Below are 20484 nucleotides of genomic sequence, written 5' to 3'. Positions count from 1 at the left end.
TCAGCACCTCACATTTAGAAACACACTGTATGCTCCAGTTGTGCTAAGATAATCATCTATATAGTGACATCCTATGGGCAGATGGTGAAACTGCAGTTACTCAGTAAGAAAACTGATCTGCTGCCAGTGACTCCTCGCTTAATGGTTTAATATGCAAAGACTGGTGTCTGAGATGTTTCTGTTTACAGTGCACTTTATCTGCAGACACACATAGATATACACTATTCATTCATCATCAGCTGAAAAAAATGGACCTTCACTAACTTTCTCAGAGTAAAGAAACAGTTACTGATTTACTGAAGTGCACTGTGGTGGAAGTTTCCTCTTAGACATGCTTGTTATATTAGGCCCCATATTGCCAACACAAAGCTGCATGTTCTCCTGATTAAATCCTGTTGTCTGCTTCATGAGCTCTCTGCAAGGCACAACTGAGACGTCACAACTTTCCATTCAATATTCTTTAAAAAAAAATGTGAAAAGTGAAGCAGCATAGCTGTGGCTACATATATATTGTTGATTTAATCCACAAAAAATGGAGACAAATGCTTCATTAACATTTGAAGGTGTTTGTATATAATGATCCCCATGCTTCATTTAACCTCAGTGTTAAGGATCTCCACAGGCTGCCTGTGAAGGTGGAAATCCTCCCACGCCAGTCAAAACAACATAGCCATGCACAACATTTAGTCACTTGAAATTAGTCTAACAATCCAAATGATTTTTTTATTTTTGTATCTATGAATGTTTTACAGATGCATTTTTCTGTTCTCTTTTTTTCTTCTTTTTCTTAGTCATTCCAATATGTATCTTGATAGCGTCAAATATCCTAAAATCCAACTAAACACCAGCAGCTGAAGTTACAGACAAGATTAATGTGAGATCAATAACAATTAGTTTCTCATTTTGTCAGCTGTAAATGTATCCCTATTCATGTGTAGCTTTGTTAGGGAGCAACACTGTTCCCTGTTTAGTTTCTTTGGTTAAAAGATTGAATAGAGTGCTGGGCCGTGGCCTCACTCATTACAGACTGGCCCTGTTAGTATTTACAGCATCATGGTGGGTTGACCTCACAGTATTCATAGCTTCACACCTCACCCCCATTCACTGTTAGAGAATAAACAGGGCTGCACTGGCCCCCCAAAGGGGAACCTTTTCCGCTGAAAAGATACAGAATGTTTTGTGGCTTAACTTTTTTGTTGGTTTGTTGCAAGAATGCCGGATGCTGCACGAGGAAGCAGAATCCAAACACTAATGAGGAACATCGGCTTTCCCCATGCTGAATGCTCTTTCGGGCATCTTTTTATTTCTGATCGGTCAACCGTGTACAATCATCCACCTGCTACCTCTAAATGATGGATGCTTTTTTGTTTAGATTCTTCCTAAAAAGAATTTAAATGGGTGTTCAAACATTTGCGCTTTGTGCACAACAAGACATAGAAAGTGCTGCTAGGTCACTGGAGTGATCGCTGTGCTCATCAGCCAACAAAGTGTTTTAATAAAAAATACTTTGAGTACTCTGAGCAAAAGTATGTGATGATTTAAGTGTGATCTTCAAACCTCTACCATATCTGCAAGCTTCACATTGCATTTCTAAGACACTCTATGGGGCAAAAATCTGGATCGAAACGGAGACGGCACCTGTCAGTTTAACATTTGGTTTAAGACACTCCTCTGCTTGATGCTAAGATTAAAACCACAGACAAAAGCAAAGATTACATTCTTTTTGTGCTGAGCAGCATTAAACATATTACTCTTTTGCTGTTCATTTGACTGTGAAATCTTTGGAATCATTCATTCTAAAGAGGAGTAAGTAAAGCTTATCAATTAGCCTAACTCATGGAAAGTTTACCAAGAGAACTTTCATATGCAGGACAAACATTGCATCCTAGACGTTAAGATGAATGTAATACTTAAAAAAAGTTACAATTTTAAAATGTGCCATATTTGGAACATCTAAGAAAAGCTGTCAACAATAGCCTCTTCATTCAAGCCTCTAAAGAGGCTTTTCCTTTAAAAGCCAGAACAAGAGAAACAATTCTATCAGAAGGCCTATAAAGGATCATTTCTGAAAGGACGAAGAGTTTCAAGAAATAATGGAAAAGCAAATGTTGAGAAATGAGAGCTTAGAAGACTAGAAAATTTATTAGAATGTGTAAGGATAGTATTAAATGAAACTCCCAAGGGAGAGGGTGAAAACAAAGACCAGCAGAGAGGGGTACCGGCTGAGGTCAAATTGTGTCAACCTGAGTTATGTTCAGATGAGCGCACTGAAGCTGACCTGTGTACCAAGTGTAAGCTTGCACCGGCCTGTTTAAAAAGCCCACTTTCATTTCAGTTCCTTGATGTCATTATATCTCCAGTGGGCCATGTGCCTTCAGCTGACAGCCTCCTGGTTTGACAACATTATTTTTTCAAAGCCATCCATCAGTGAAAGTGTCACAAAAAATCTGCAGCATTTGTGAAATGGAACGTTAGGCTGCTTGTAACAATGACAAGAATTTCAGCATTCAGACAATTTGGTGAAGGAGCACATGCATGGATGACTGTTTGCTGCTATGTTGTTGTCATTTTTAATAATAAAATTTGCTGATAAGATCTAAAAATTGAACATGCAGTTAGATGTTTTACAAATGTGTATTATTTTCTTGTAATACAAAAGGGCAATCGGGAGAGAATGTACAGACTGAACTAATAGTCCATGGTCAAAAAAGAGGGAGATGGGTTATTCAGTTCTCATTAAATGTACATACAGTTCAACTCTCTGATTTTGCAAAAAGTTTGCTGTTAAATTTATTAACGTTGCAAGTTGCTCTTCTGTAGCCCATATGACCCATTTGCACACATTCTGCCGCCTCATGGTTTCAGTGCCTCTGTAACCCAGTAAATGCCACATAAGATAATGGAGACCACGTGAAGAGCCTGTGTTGAGAAAGAGTGGTTTTTCTTTCTATGGGAAGTACCAATTTTCAACCGCTACAACATTTCTTTTGGAGCCATGCACTGAAATCTACTGGTGTACAGCTGTTTAGTATATGTGATGTAAGCCTGTTTATGTCAATGACAGTGAATTATAGTATGATAGATAGTTATTACTAGCCAAGAAGTGATTAAGACATGACACTTTCTGCTTGTTAATGATGTTCAACTCATTTAGTTAGATATCCACCTTGTGGTAAGTAGGTGGTACTGCACTCTTAAAAGTTAATGATGTTGCAGAAATTCTAATGTCATTTAAATATATATTAAGTTATTCTGCTTTCTGGTTTTATGTCATGGTTGAATCACAAATGATTTGGTTCAAGGAGACCAATATAGCAGCTCCAGCTATCAGGCAAAATAAAATGGCATGATATTCTCAGTAGTATAAATAATTAAACTGCTAATGCCTTCTTAAGGTGATCCTGTCCACTGCAGTTTATTATGCCTTGTTCCCTAACTTGGAACTTACCTATAACCTTTTAGTATGGATAATGCAATGTGGGTAGAAATACTGCATACAAACCCACTTCAAGGTAACCAAGTATCCTTTTGATATTGTCTTTAGCTGCTTAGAAGCTGCATTATAGAGTAGCACAGGATTTTGCACTAAAACTTATCTTTGTGACGTGTTTAATGAAATAGGCCTCAAATAAAGCTGGCCACTCATTTTCTCCTCATATCTCTATTAGAGATCAAGTGCACACTCCTTTCTGAGGCCTCGCGTGCCTCCTGTGAGATGTGCAGTGACGGTGGTGGACTTCTTTTTTTTTAGGCTGCACTTCATGGCCTCTTTTACTTTGCAGAGATATTGTCTTTTCTTCCTACCACCCTACACACACGATGAGATTCCTCGGCGCTCACAGTCACACAGGCTTTTAGACACTCATTAGCCCCTACTAATACAATAAGTGTCAGCTTCCATTACATGGTCCTGGGTTGGATATCAGGATTGGAAACCCACCAAACCTCCACACAAGGGGTGCCACCCCCTCATGCCTGGTATTGTCTTTCGACCACAATGTTGAATTGTTTTCTATTTTCTCTTTGAGTAATGTCTAAACTATATAGCTTCTGCTGTATCAAGACCGTACTCTGATATAAAAACCACATTACAGACTATCTTGGCGCAGAAAAAACTAAAGTGACAGAGACTCTTTCATCGTGTGGATCTTCATGTTAACTTAGGGGTTTGTTTCAGAGCAGGCAGCTGGTTAAAATACCCACCGTAGCCCACCCTATACAGCCTGTTGTCTCGCATACGAACAGCGCATGCAGAGTTGTAAAAAAATCTTAATTAAGACTCTTAATTCTCCATGCCGTCGCCTGACCATGACTGTGGGCTCACGTGAAGCGCCACTAAACACAGCATGCCAGTGGATGTTGTTGAATAGAAACAGCAGTTTTTCCACAGAGAAGAAAAATTAAAGTATTAAGCTTTTATTTCATTTATTAAATACAATTATTCATGTATTTATTTATACAATATTAAGAATGTATTTTTAAATTTTACGGAAAATCAATAAGCATGAATAGATAGATTTAATGTAATAATGACTGTGTATCTTTCACTTCTAGTGATTTTGCCAACAGGAATCTAATTTGTTAGTTTACTATTATGTTAATGAATTTCTCGCATTATACCATGAAGCTACAGTACGCTTTGTCATCACACAGATAAAATGTGAAGTGACAAGTGCTCAGTACTGTAAAGGTGATTTCAGCTCAAGTTTTAAGGTTCTGAGGCTTCTCCCTCTGAGCGGTGGCAAAGGCCATGTGGTCCTCTGTGTGCAGCAGATGCCCCGAAGAAGACTTGCAACAGATGAGTTGAAAATGAGCGTGACATGTGTTAAACAGGCGAAGCCCCACTACACTGACATTTGACAAGATGATGGGCGTAGGCAATCATTATTGTCTCTACTTAAGCAAGCAGTAAATATTCAGGGCTGAAGTCTTTCAAAGCAAAAGCCATAATACAAATCAGCTTGACCAGATTTTCATTACTGATTGAGGTGTTTGAATAGACTGTGATGAGGCTCAAACACAGCTGTTTAAGTGTTGCACCTTACTGCTTTCGCATGGAGGAAAAGCCTCCAGGTCAAAAAAAACAGATTCTATACAAAAAGTATTCTAATGTTAAAATGTTACCAAGATAATAACTCAATTAAACGTAATTTAAACTGTGTCACCATCTTTTAATTTTTTTCCTTTAGACACTCATCTCCACACCCAAACAGACCTTCGACCTCAGTCCTTCCTGCCTGTCAAATGTACCAGTGATGGCAAGTTAGGCATGGGGAGGAACATGCCAAGGAGATGTCCCCATCCACCCCCCTGTACCTCTACCCACCCTCCAGAACCATTTGGACCACAGGGAATGGGTTAATCACATTAGAGGCCCAGAGAAGAGATGGGAAGTAGACAGTACCGTGACAGCCGGGGTAGCACTGGCACGACTAATCCCGTTAGGCCAAGGAAAAAGGGGGACGCCATCGCGCCTACAAGGCTGAGAAAGAAAAAAACATTTTCCCAGGAATGAGTTCACCTGTATGGTAACACAGAGAAGTTGGCCTGTTGATGCCTATTAGAAGAAACAATGACAAACATGAGATCCTCTTTCATGCCACGGTGAAGCAGCCCCTTTCAACCCGGTGCTATCAGTCTCCCAAATAGTGAGAAGATGGGGAGGGGTGCTGTAAGAAGGATAGAGCTTATTTCATCTGCTATTGTAAGTGCACCCGAGTTCAACCTTAATGTAAACCTTTGCAGGCAGGATATGAATAGGATGCTCTCTATAAAAATATATCCTGCTGGGTAATCCGGCAGATGGCCACAGCAGAGGACACTAAAAGCGAGGCTGGCCACTGCAGGGGTAACAGGGAATGTCCGATCAGCAGCCACTCTGCAGACTGGAAGATGTGGAATCAAGATTCTTAACTCTCCTTAGCAACGCTGGGAAACAGAGCCGTCAGTTTAGATCCATCAAGTTTCTACTTAATCTCGCCCACCATTTTTTCTCTCCTTTTTCTCTTTTTTGTATCTTCCTCTTTTGTTGTAAGGATTAAGCCAAGTGGTAAAACAGTGATTTAATGATCTTTCCATGGCTATGTGCAGCACTTAAACCATGAGACAAACAAGCTGAAGCATTCTAAGAGTCACCCCCTCTAAAAGCGGCTGTTCAGGAACTGTGAGGCTTTTGATACGCCGTTAAGCTCTGGCTGATTGTTCTTCCCACTGCCGTGTGATGTGCTGCACTCTGCTATGGGAAAATTTAAGGTTTTGTGTTTTGTAAAGGCCCATTGTAAACAGGATGAGACAAAAACAGTTGGATAAATTGATGATAGCTTTATAATGATAGAGTATGGTGAATTTTAATGATTTGTGAAAGAAGCAGCACTGTTAAATTTAACCATCTCCATGTGAATTATTTGAAAATCCCATTATTCATAAAAAAGCTTTAGGTTGTTAGTTGCCTTAATAGGTGGAAAAACAACAACCAAAGTAAGCAAATACATGTGGGTTGGCCTGAGTTGTTAACCACACTTACATTTTAAATCCAGAGTGAACCAGCTGACGAGTTTGTATGTCAATAAATGACAAATTTAGATTTCTTTTTTATTCTAAAATAGTCTAAGTGTATATACAGATTTCACTTGAATGAAGGTTTTTAGTTCTTTCTGAAAAATCCATTCTTAACTCCTCCTCTATGCCTCTGCTCAGGAGATGAGTAGGTCAGCTCATTTGTTGCTCCTTAAGTTCCTCAGCAGGATCTACACAATGAAAAAATGTATTTATTTTTAATACACCTTTCTCCGTGCAAACCTCATATCACCTTCCCCTGAACACTAATAACCAGTCTCCAAAAGATACACATAGCCAGAGAGAACAGCCATTCCTGCCAACACATATAAATTAGGAATTTCTACGACCATAAATCCTCCTGAAGAAGGATTAAAACTGAACATCAGCCGTGCTACCTACAATCACCAACAGATGGCACCAAGTAAAAGGTTAAAATGGAGCTTGTGGGTGTCTGAGTTCAATAAATAACTGCATTACGGTACTTAAAATATGCTGTAAAAACAAAAACTTTTCAGTTACCTTTTGAAGTATCAATGTCACTACTATGGGTCAAGCCTGAAAAATCTGTAAACTTGCACCACCTGAGATAGAGCTTGACAGTCTTCATTATTTTCCATAAGACAAGGATACTATACAAAAAAAAACACACACACACACCTACACTGACATTTTTGTGGTGCTCACTTTTAGTAGGTAATAACTGGAAAGGCATTGGCAGTAATCGATATAGAGTAGGACTAGAAGCCATAATAGCAGGACAAAAATCAGAGGAGAGGCAGTCTTTGTGTAATGGATGATAGAGGTGTTAGTGTTTGGTCCAGTATGCAGTAAGTGGATAAGCTGGTAGTTGGCTACATCGTGTGAGACCAGCAGGGTCAATGATGGTGACAATGGGGAGGGTAAGCACTCTATTGGGGTTAATACTTCTGAGCTGGCTAAGAGATTATCTTACTACCTAAATTATGGAAGACCTCTTAGTAAAATAATAATAAAGACATAAGATGAAGAAAAAACTTTTAAACTACATATTAAAATGCCTGAAATGTGAAATTTGGCTGTTCAATATGAAATATTATTCAAAAATATTCCAGCTGGCAGTGGTCTAAATTAGATGTTTTTTTTCGTTTTAAATATTAAATACATCCACTTAAAAGTCATTCTCATACAGTTCCTACATTCATATGTATTGTGGACATTCTTACCAGAATCTGATGTAGCCAATCTTTCAAACTGCACCCCACTATCTGTGAGAGGCACCTTCTGCTTCAGCCAATCACAGAAGCAGCACCGCATCTGTTGAGTTACTGAGCAACATTTTACTCAAGAGTAAAAACAAGGGATAGTTATTCAATGAAGGCTAAACACCTCATAACTGGGTAACCATATTATTGAGATTAAAATTTTATAAAACTTACAAGACCTTCTTAAATGTGGTTTAAAATTATATTCTATATCTGCCGATGATGAGCTGGAACTCTTCAATGATCAAGATTCCTACATTTTCATTGATGACAAATCACAAATGTGCAGGCAAAGCAACATGACCATGCAATATGCAATTAAGCATCTTTATTAATACAGACTATTTCATTTAGTCTGAGTCCTCATCGAAGAGATACATATTGAAGTCGTCTACTGCATCGGTGGCCTCTTCACTGGCCTTTACTTTAGGTTTGACAAGCATGTGTCTGGGCATGAGCTTTCTTCCAGTCTTAAAAAAAAAGGTTTTGTATAATGACAGAGTAATGTTTTAAAGTAGAGTAAAATATTTGGTCTATTTACTGATATATTATTGTTTAGTGACTCACAGTTCTCTTTGGTGGCTCTATAGCTCTTCCTGTTTCTATTTTTCTCATTTCCATGCGTCTCTCCGCCTCTTTTTGCAGCCGTTCTTGATCTAGCCTGGAATGGCAAATTTAATATAAGAAGGGGTTGAGTTGTAATATGCTCTCTAAGGAAAAATAATGAGTTTATACCTCGAGTTCACTATACTATAAACTGCAACTAGACCAAAGAAATAACCTAGCTAGTTAATAACCTGCTAGCTGAGTCAGAATCAATACGTTGGCTTTATGCACAGTTCAACCGTTATGTAGAAAGTTAAGGTTAAGTTGAGGTAGTTAAATCAAGCAGACTTAAAATCTTCCCATACCAAAACCCAAAAAGGACACTGAAAATCAAATACAGCATGTACAATATTCAGTAATAAACAACACACTTGGAGCCTTATGTTGTGTAAGACAAACCTGCTCCTCCTTTCGCGCGCTTTGTTAAACCTTAGTTTCTTCAACAGTTCTTCAGGGACACTCTCAAGTCGCTGTAAAAGCAAATGCATACGTCTCTCTGTGGTAGACAGTTTCTCCAAGGTGCTTAGGTTTGCAATCTGCCTGTCCACACAGTAGAAATAGACTTCATCCATCTTCTTCATCAGATCTTGCATCATTACATCCTACAAGTAAGACAAAGAAATTAAATGTCAAAACAATTTTCTGATGCCACTTTACAAAAAAAGGGTAGTACAACATACCCAGCCTCCTTACCTGGTCCAGTGAGTGCAATGATTCATGGAGCTCAATCAGGTCTTTGAGCATGACAGCTCTCTTCTTCTCTCTCTCAATTCTGTCCTTCATTTCATTCTCCTTTAACATCAGCTTCTCCTTCTCATTTAGCCTTCACACAGAAAAAAGATTTTTTTTTCCATTTTTTTCCCCAAGAGCCTTTTAGGTCTTTTTGCTATTGATACTCTTCATTTAATACTGTAATTTTAGATAAGTATGATTCTCACAGGTTCTTCCGTATCTCATTGGTGGTCTCAATGGTCTGCTCCATCACTTTATCCATATTTCTAGAATTCTGAGTCAGAGACAGGTTCCGAGTCCCATCAGACAGATCCACTAGCCTCTGGCAATCAGTGAGGTACTGCTTCAGATTGTCCTGCAAAGATAGAGTAAGTGAATCTACATTTGGAACACCACAAACATTCAGGATGATGATATCAAATTTAAGAAATCTTACATCATATTCCATTCTGTCACTGTTTAGGTTACAGTCTGTGGTCCTGAAATTTAAAAAAAAGAAAATAACAATTCATTTTCCCTTTTATCAGGATTTTTTTTGGTAGACACAACAGTTATACAGCTTTTTTGCTCATTTGGCAATTAACCTAAAATTAAAATTATTATGGGTGTTGGATATGCTGCTTTTACTTTTAAGAATGTTAAGCCTTTTTCATAACTTTAGACTTGGATTACTGATTGTGTTGGTCTGCCCTTACAGTGTGTCACTCTGGGTTGAAGACGGCATGGCTTCTTTGGTTGAAGGCGGCACTCTATCTGGACTGAACTCCAGACCTGTGTGAACATTATTATTATCTGTCATTAAAAGACTACACGAACTTCTGCCTGACAACTACTAAGGGGAGTTTTTCAGGGTTCGTTTTTTTTTTTTTTTTGAATGATTTCCAATTCTCAGTAGCATTTTTAGCAAGTATTTCTAAAACAACATTGATGTAACAAAAGGTTGATCAGAGAATAAAGAGTCATGGCTCTGACCTCCAACTATTTCCTGTTGATTCACTTACCCATGTCCTTTACTGCCTCCTGAAGCTCAGTGACCTGCTCATCCTGAGTGTCTAAACACGACATCGTGAAGATAATGATCTTGTACTTCTTGTATTCATTCAGTATTTCCTCAGAATTGTGGATGTCTCTAAGAAGAAGAATGAGGCTGGTTCAGAAAAGAGCACCACTCTATCCTAAAGACATGTATAATTATAAAGCTACCCTTCATAGGTCCATTTTTTTCCAGCTGTCCTCTTGATCTCCGCTACCAAACTGACAACAGAGACAAAGTTAAAGTTATGACAGCACCTGATAAAATACTCTTTGTCATAAGACACAACATGGTACCAACCACTGCAGAGCTTTGGGCTGAAAACACTTCGCAATGTTAAGGTACTTTTTGACGGTGTAATTCACTTGGTCATTGGTTAATTGAAGTTTTGCTAAATTTTCCCTCTTTATAGCAATTTCTTTCAAAGTCTTCTTGATCTCTGACTTGGTCTGAGGAAAAAAAAAGAAAAGGGTAAGGAAGCGCTGAAGACAATTAAGGCACAGTGAGTTACAGTACAGAGAAAAAAGGATATAAAAAATCCCATCTCAGTTCAACACATTTATTACATGAGTTTAAACCTTAATGACAAATAAATAATGAGCCTCACTGTTTTGAATATACTACCATATTTTTATTTTCAAAGAACTGTACTAGAAAATGTTTTCTCTCTTAGACTAGGCTGCCCTGAAGATCAAAATCACTCACGATCCAGTTGTTTTACTTGGGATATTTTCTCTAGTTCTTTTTTAATGTTTCTAAACTATTTTAATGGCAGCTTCATGAGTGGCTATAGGATTTTGATTATCAAACATTGATCACATTCTTTTATTACACAATCCAAACTCTAGATTGGTTGATCAGAACCTGTACTGTTAGTAAAACCTTATACGATTCTTACACTGCCTGTAATTAAGCTGCGAGAAAACCAAAAAAAACAATTTAGGCCATTAGTCAGTTACCCTTTGAACTTCTCTCTCCATTTGAAAGGCCATGTGCTCCCGCATATGTCCAATAATATCTAAAGGCAGAGGACAGATTGTCAACAGGCAGTTTTTTAAAGCCAAACTTATCCATTTAACTCTTCGTCCCCACCTACCTTCTCTCATTGGGCCTTCCTTGCCTTGAGGATGTTCACTGATGACTGTTTTATCCTCTGTCTCCTCCACTATTTCTGCCATATTGGACAGGCTGTCTGACATGTTGAGTGTTGACTCCTGTGTTAATTCTATATACATAACAAATAATTGTTAGTTTAATTATTGTAATAATAATAGTTTCTGTCTAGAGTACACTAGCAATTGATTATGTGAATTACAACACTGACTCTTCACTCTTTTCACTCTCTTTGTTGTACAGCTTTCCACGGTACACCAAAGTGGTGCTAGTGGTGCAAACCGTGGCTGTTGGAAATATACAGAGTAAAGTGTACACTCCATACCTCTATTTACTGTCCTCTTTAAATCCGTTACCAAGATTGCATTGAGATTGCTGGATTAAACAATGTCAGTGTAGGAACCATATAATGTATTAGTGTATAGTGAGTCGGTTGTTAGTCTGGTTGTCACGGTGATGGGAAATATTTGCGTCACATGGGTGTAGGTGATGACACTGGGATCACATGCTTTGATGTCACCACTACAGTGATCACGTGGTACATGTAAGCCTCAATAGTTCCAAACAAACTGCGTGCTGCTGTTTACTTCTATGAGAAAAATAGCGAGTGCCTTATTTCATTATAATTTCAAAATAAACCCCACAAAAGTATATGTCCAGCCGTTATTTGTGTCAGTTATGCATTTGAGTAGTGGTGTTGACCACTATTTTAGCAGATACAGTAGCCTGTGTTAGACAACCTCTACCTCCCTCATCAGGCTGTTCAGTTAACATTAATGAAAGCTATGAACTAAACAAAGGAAAAAACATACTTAACCCACAAATAAATGCTCGTGCCTCTGTGGCGAGACTTGATTATGTGGAGAGGGTTATGAACTGTAATTTAAGATTTAAAAAGTCTGCTCACTCCTATCATAAGGTGTTGGACAATTTACTATGTTGAGGTTTTAGTATCACAGGACTGTAGAACTTTTGTGTCTGCTTTACAAACACACACACACACACACACATATATATATATATATATATATATACATATATATATATATATATATATATATATATATATATATATATATATATGTGTGTGTGTGTGTGTTTATCCAGTTGACTTCTGTGCCACACATCAGAACCATGCAGATGTTAAGATGAAGCCTTACTCATGTGTCAGATCTATCAAAGAACCGCCTGCTCTCTGTTTTAATCTACTGCTCTGCTGGGATCTATAAAACAGGCACTCGCTCACCGGCGGTTAGGAGGAGAGAAGGAAGCTGGGTAGCCACAGTTTTTGTTGTCAGCAGTATCATTATATATAACTCAGTGTAATGTAACATACCATAGCGCACACCTTTACACGTTCATCACCAGTTCATTATTTTGGTTTAAGTATTCGTCTCAGCAATGCAGTGTTATATTTCATGATCATCTATATAAAATCTCATCAAGAGGAAGCCGGATTCAGTGTCTTATTTATCACACATTACAGCGCGTTAGACAAATAGGTAGGCCCCATCTCTCTTCTCATCTGGCGACTTTGGAGGTTTGAGGAAGTCACCACAGTCAGTGTAAAACAAGCAATTCTCCTGTAATAACTGTGAGTTTTAGTTTCATGCTGTGCTACTTATAAAGATGTAAGCCCACATATCTGGGTTACACTCCTCCCTCCCACAATCCAGATTATGCCATCTGTGAGAAAAGAACAGTATGTATGTGTGTGGAGCTTTCAATCTGAGTGTCTCATTTCACTATAAATCCAGGTCGTCCCCACTTAGATGTTAACAGACAAGCTGGGTCTGATATGCTGCTGTTTATGTCAAGTGGGTGGTGTGGAGTAATAACAGATGAAGCAAGTTAAATGATGCAGTACATTAACAAAGATTTAAAGCATGCATGAAAATGTCCTATAGTTGAATAGGACTATTAAATGTGTTTAATGATCTTGGATAGGTAAAACAAATTGGTCTATCTGCAGAAATGACACCCTGAGGTTACTGAAGTGATTGGGCTGCATTGTGTAATGGGCCAATAAGCTATCTTCTGCTGCTGGACTCAAAGAAAAACAAGCCCTTAACAGCACTTAAGAATCAATAAGGTGCAGTCTTAAATTTGGATTAGATGCTATGAAAAAATGTTATATATATACGATTCATAGAAGGCAGCTAATAAACATAATAAACACAAAAATAGGACTAATAGGTCCTGAAATAAAACGCTGCTGGATATCAAACGGCTGTCATGAAGGCTCTGATTGGATGACAGGAGTAAATCTGCTGGCCAAATCCCCCCATGGCTCAAGCTGCGATTTGGACATGAGATTTGTTTGTGTGCCACGCCGCCCTGCAGAGATGACTGTCACCGTTCAACACACTGCAACAGGCCAGCAGATAGTCTGCTTAATTTGGCACAAACAGCCTGGACTGGACATCTAACAGCTACTTTCCTGCGTGCTGACGCGAAAAAGGCGTCCGTTGACGCAACTGACAAGCTAGCCCAACTGCAACCTATGGTAGGAAACCGCACTGCGTGTTAAAACAGTAATGTTGTTTAGCACTTATATTGTTATGTGTCTCATGTTTTGAGTATGAACAAAATTACCCGTTAGAAGCTCACATTTTCTCTTGCGAAAACAGATTTAGTTGAGTGCCTGCTAGCTAAAAGATGACGTGCGATCAATGCGTTCCGCTGCGCAATGATTTATGGGAAACGTAACACACCTGTCACACTAAAAACAAATATGGCTTCCTAGTAAATTTTCTCTGCCTCTTACCTTTTCTTTTTTGTTTCTTTTTCAATACGGTCTATGGTCTTTACTCTTTTCTTAAACCTTACACATTTTCTTTATTTTTTATTTTTATTTTTTAATACCGCTCTTTTTCCTAACAACTTCCACAGTTAGGTATAATTAGCCTACATAATACAAATATTTATAAATGCAACATTAGGGTTCATAATTCTTAATCTAATCTGTTATATACTTGTATGATTATGGTATTTGTTTCATTTTTTTCTGTTCTTTGGTCTTATTTTGTGTTGACGTTTTGAGCACAATAATCAGAGTACAGAATACTGTACATTATACAATATGTTTGAATTGGAAATGCTCTGTCTCATTTGTTTTTTTTTCTGATTTAAATAAATATTTTAAAAGTATGTAATAGTTGATGTTACTTTTGTTTTTTCTGTTTTCGGGCTCACCTCTGTCTATAATCATCAGCAGTCACACAATCCCTTGTTTCAAGTCCATGTATTAAACATGTGCAAAGTGAATTGCAAAAGGGCTAAAAAAAAACTGGCACATCTGTTGTCTTTACAAAAACAAAATACCTAGACACATACAATAGGTGTACCACTTTGACAGGTGGTGATAAGTTGAGACATTCAACCACAAATGGCCCGACAAATAAAACAAAATATTCAGGTGTTCATTTATTTATTTATTTATTTGTCTGTCTATCGCAGCTCTGAACACTTATTCAACAAGCATACTTGTTGATTGCATAATGTTGATTTAAGTAAAGAATTACAAGACTTGTATTGAACTGTTTTATCTGCTACTATAGAAAGAAAATGAATAACAGTGCAGTAGCAAATATATGCATTAACCTTGACTTTGTTAATGGAGGTCAGTGCACCCTATGCACATAGTCTCTTTGTTAGATTATCTGATCTAATGTTGCTTAAATGTGTTGATTGTTGCACTCTGCCGGTCACAGTATCCACTGAGCCCTCAGCTCTGTTCTCTGTCCATCAGCAGGTGTGGTGGCCAAGATGTGAGAAGGGGTCATGCCTCTGGTCAAGAGAAACATTGAGCCTCGGCACCTGTGCCACGGTGTCGTGCCTGAGGGAATTGGAAATGAGCTGGAATGTGTAACCAACAACACACTATCGGCCATCATCCGGCAGCTCAGTAGTCTGAGTAAGATCAGAATAACATTTCTGTCACTGTCATTGTGTTTTGCTTTGTTTTTATCATCAGAAAAGGCCTTACTGCACCAAGAGAGACTATCAACACTCATTATATAACCAGGGCAGGGGACGAGTGGTTCATTAATTTGCAATGTTCAGGAAGGGATTAGCATACCTATGTGTTTTTTTAACAGCTGTGCTCTCAAATATGAGACACACAAGGAAGAGGGACTGACTATTTTAGGAAGCAAAGCTACTCCTGGACATCTGGCCCATGAACACTCTCATTTGTGTGTATATGCGGATTTAGTGAAGTTACTGCAGCTTAGGGCTTACCGTAAAGCTTTTGTATCACAGGCAGACAGGACGGAGAGTAGAGTAGGTGGGCGGAGACACAACACAGGGAGTCTAATCATAGCTTCCACGTTAAGTGGATCAGAGCTGTTCCTTCATGGTGTAATGTGCTGAAACTTAACAGTTAATGTTGTACGTAATTCAGAACATTATAATTGATTTAGAAATGTGCAATATCACAGATGTTTCTTGATGTTATTGCCTGTGATATGTGACACACTTTCTGTCTTCCTCTGCCTTTTTCTCTGGTGGCAGGTAAACATGCAGAAAATGTGTTTGGGGAGCTGTTTAATGAAGCCAACACCTTCTATGTACGTGCCAACTCTCTCCAGGACCGCATGGACCGCTTGGCCATCAAGGTCACCCAGCTGGACTCCAGCGTGGAGGAGGGTAAGCATCTGTCTGGTGTTTTCATATCTGTCATTCAGTCTGCTTTGTATTAAACCTAAAACATTTTTTCCTGGTGTTTTTTTAGTCTCTCTTCAAGATATTAACATGAGGAAAGCTTTCAAAAGCTCCACTGTCCAAAACCAGCAGGTCTTGTCCAAGTGCAGCGTTCCGAACTGTGTGGCGGACATGTACAACAGTAGCGACCGACCTCCCCCTCTCAGCACTCTCACTGCCTACAGGTACTGCAGGTGTTAAAGTTAGGTCGTATGCCATGTGCGTATATCTTTATATTTTAGTGTTCCCATCAACCTTTGCCAGGCACTTCTACAGCATCAAATGTGCTTACAATACACTATAAAACAAGCATCACTTATTCTCATCTCATCACACTTCTTCAAGCATGCTCACTTAAGTAGATGTCTTGACAGCACAATCGTTACATGGGTATCTTCCAGATATTAATGTATCATGTTGGAACTTGTTTCTGAAATAAAGAGAGGACTCCACTGATGCAATGAATTTCTACTCGGACCCATCATACTTTTTCGACCTGTGGAAAGAGAAGATGCTTCAGGACACAGAGGATAAGAGGAAAGAAAGGCGACGGCAAAGGGTAACAACATACTCTGTTCAGCTGTTCTATGTCTTTACTCATCATGAGATGCTTGTTCATTCTATTCATCACCTCCTTCCCAGGAGCAGAAGCGATGTGTGGAAAGCACCACCCTTCAACGTGAGGTGAGAAGGTGAGAAAGGCACGAAACCGCAGGCAGGAGTGGAACATGATGGCTTTTGATAAAGAGCTCCGTCCGGATCACCGCCATCCCCAGACGCTCCGGCATGGAGCGTCGTCTGAGGGCTCGCTCTCTCCAGATGGCAGGTCAGTGCTTTGATTAAAGTTGTACTGTGTTATTATATACCTGAAACGTTTGGCCTTGTTTTAACTATACTAAAAAAATCATGCATGATTTCTGTGTGTTCAAAATAAAAATAAATATTAAAATATTGTGTATGCTTCCTGGTGCCTGTTTTAAACTTAAACAAGGTGGGCTGGGTTATATGCAGAAATGTGTGAAACCAGATGTAGATTCAGGAAAACTTTTGTTAAAAGTAAAGAAAGTTATTTTTTTTTATCCAAAAATCAGTGACTTTTTCACTTTTTCAGTGACTCCTCAGATTTGATTTTTGTAACAGCAAATCCACCATCTGGATGTGTGAAGGCATCTGCATAAGAATCTCTCTGTGTGGCATTTTTTTCCAGGCCTGACCTCCTAGACTACCCGATCCCTCGGTGCCCGCCACACTGCTTATAACTTTGCCAAGTCTCATGATTACATCCCTGGAAATGCACACCCCTCGCCACCTGTGGAGCATGAATACCACAGCATTGATGTAAACTACAAGAGAGTAACCTATGCCATAGCAGAGCCCATGCTGCAGACCGCATGAATGGTTTCTACTTGTCTACCTCCAGATCACAAGTATGTTTGTTTGCTGCATAATCACAGAGCGACCCAAATATAATATGACTTTTCCAGCAACATAATCCTCTTTCTTTTGCTGTCAAACAGCTCTGCACCCCCACCTCCTGTTCCAGGTCCCCCTATCCCATCAGCCCAGACAGCCTTTGGTTTTCCCCTGGGTGCACTTCCACCAAGACCACATAACGGAGTTTTGCATGTAAGGACCAGGATACCCACTCCCCCCAGTACCTCCTCCTCTGGGCCTCGTATGGTTCCTCCTCCCCCAGGTCCCCCCGCCTCCTCCACTCCCTCCTCCTGTTGTTCCCTCACACCTAGCAGGACACAGTGAAGGCAGCAGAGCTGAGACCAAACCTGTGAGGGATGCAAGAAGTGACCTGCTGTCTGCCATCCGCATGGGTGAGTTGGGGGATCTGTTTGTAGGTGTGAGGCTGTGTTTACACAGAGCAGAGAGGACAAGAGTGCTTGAGAGGACATAAAACAAACCTGTACTGTACTTCTGGACATGATTGTGCTCTTTCCATAGAGGCACATAACTTAAAGGCTCCAGTGAAAAATGAACCCACAGTGAGTAAAATTGTGACAGAGTTTGAAGATTTAATACATGCTTGTCCTCACCAGGCATACAGCTGAAGAAAAGTCCAAGAGCAGCAGGAACAGCAGAGCAAGCGGGAGCCAGTAGGCAACGACGTGGCCACCAATTCTTTCCAGGCGCATTGCAAGTTGAGTACAGTGACTCTGAAGATGACTCCGAGCTTGATGAAAATGAGTGGTCTGACTGACCAAAAAACACTAGCAGCTGGTTGAAGTTTTGCCTTATTGGCTTCTCATTGTAAATAAAACAAGGCAGCATTTGGCTCTCACCTAGTGGGATCTGTGCATCAAGCCACTACTTCTGTAGCTACACAGTTTGGACCACTGTTTTTAATCAACTATGATAATTAAAGATGGATTAATGTTTCTGTTTTATACCACAAAGGCCATTAGTTTTCATAACTTTGAACTCAAACGCATGTTTTTAATAAACTGTCCTTGAACACACCACACCTATATGACACAGTAGTCTCAGCACCAGGTCTTGTTTCTGATGTGTCACTGCAAGCTAAGAACAGCTACAAATAATTCATGTAGAGACGACTTAATATTATGCTTGAGTGTCAGGGCACTGGACATGCTGCCTCTTTTGCTATAATGAAAATCATTAACACTTGCAGCTTTATAAAGCAATGTTCTGGACATTATTAGTTACCAGTTAATTTATTGTCCTGGTGATATTCAGCACATAAAAGCACAAATCCCTGTATAATGTCAGTCCTTGAAGAGTACATTCATTTGACCTTTTATAACTGCCTAACCTCAGTTTTGTGACCATACTCACTGTTCCACCATGTGTGTAGTAGTTGTTGTTGTAGATTATTTATGAACTGTGCACAGTTTTGGTTTCTGCCAGTAAATTATTATTTGTTTGTGATGTTTGTCTTTGAAAAATGATGAACTACATTAAAGTTTTTAAATAATTGCCGTAATTGTCTGTTTCTCGTTCTCTTTCTACACACTAAATGTGTTTTGAAATTAGGGGGAAAATGGCCATACATATTTATGAATAATAATGGAAAATGTAAATAAAATTTAGAAACAAGATAAAAATGTTTTGAAGGGAAGGTGGAATTTGCAGTCCGGTAAACTAAGATTTTTGTTTGATCTTTCAAATCATTAAATAAAATAAAGATTAGTTAGTATGTTAGTTAGTAGGTGTACCTTTGTATTTTTATCCAGCAGAGGTCAGTAGTGCATCTGAGGGCAAGAGAACGACGGAACTAATCTACCAGGAAACTGTTGACCGTCAGACGCCATATTGGCTCTACAGACGGCTAACTGGCCGTTTATACGGAGAGAGCCGCTTGAGCCACAATGGAGGTGTTTTCTTCCTGTGGACAGTCCGGTGTTTGGCAGGTGATTAGCACAGTAAAGCTTCTCCTCAGCCTGCTACGGTGGAGATAAAGCTGGACACTGTTTTTCAATAAAAGGTGAGAGTTTTATTTTGGACATAATGTGTTGTTGATCCAGAATAGTTTTCATTTCAGTCTCGTGTTACATATTGCAAAACAATCGATTGTTTAGCTTAACCTGTGTGTTGAATGATTTAGGTAGCTAGTGTTTGCTAGCTAGTCACCTGACCTCCCATACGCACACACACGCACAAATCAGCTTTGGTCTGAATCTTTACGTGTGTAGTAGTGACAAACACTGTTCTTGCCATCTGGCTAAAGATACATCCTCGACTGTCTTGATGTATATTTTCTTTGGTAAAACATTTTGCGGCTTTAGAGAGTTAGCTTGTGACCTTAACACTGCTAGACTTGGCCCATTCATTCAAAGCCGCACACTGTGGGGCTCACTTAAGTCTCCTTGTAATCGATGAATGTTTAAAACAAAGATGTGCTGTTTATTTACTGTGTAGCTCGCTATCATATGTAGGGATGTGTTTGAAGTTGTGCTTCCTTAGTGTATTTAAAACATAAATGACATGTTGAGCAATCTCTGCCTCCTATTTGTGCTTCAAGGGATTTTTTTAAGGGCAAAAACTAGCTCAAGATGGAGTACCTCAAAGCTTCCCTAAGATTCGGGATGAGGAGGGCGAGGAAAGCCAGTTTGGATATGTACATGGTGTCTCTGGACCAGGTCTGGTTATTCTCTTCTGGTTGCATTACATAATAGTATTAAATGATTACACTACAATTCAAGCCCCTGCCAAACACATGAATTAAACATATCAAGAGCCCACTCATTCTTTATCCAGCAGACATTAAATAATTTAGTACGTCCTTATCTTGTCTTTTAATCAACAGTGTGGTGACAGCTACTGCGATGGCAGGCGCAGCCATGTACGAGCTGGTTCGTGTTGGTCACAGTGGAGCTGGTGGGAGAAATTATTCGTTTAGAAGGAGACATGGCAACTATCCAGGTCTACGAGGAGACATGTATCCTTCTGCTGCTTATTACACTCCGCAGTAGTTAAACTTTATAACAGGCTTCAAGATTTCGGTTGTTGGTTCCCCTTTACTCTATA

The 20484-nt window shown here is 39.2% G+C and overlaps 1 pseudogene; it reads left to right on the top strand.

Annotated features, from left to right (window-relative positions):
* The first annotated feature begins 15066 nt into the window (after positions 1-15066).
* On the top strand, positions 15067-18196 carry LOC114446264 (wiskott-Aldrich syndrome protein family member 3-like; annotated as a pseudogene).
* Positions 18197-20484: the final 2288 nt, after the last annotated feature.

This window comes from Parambassis ranga, chromosome 14 (genome assembly GCF_900634625.1).
Source record: "Parambassis ranga chromosome 14, fParRan2.1, whole genome shotgun sequence".
Lineage (NCBI taxonomy): Eukaryota > Metazoa > Chordata > Actinopteri > Ambassidae > Parambassis > Parambassis ranga.
Note: the sequence above shows the minus strand (reverse complement) of the source record. Positions and strands in the feature narration are given on the sequence as shown.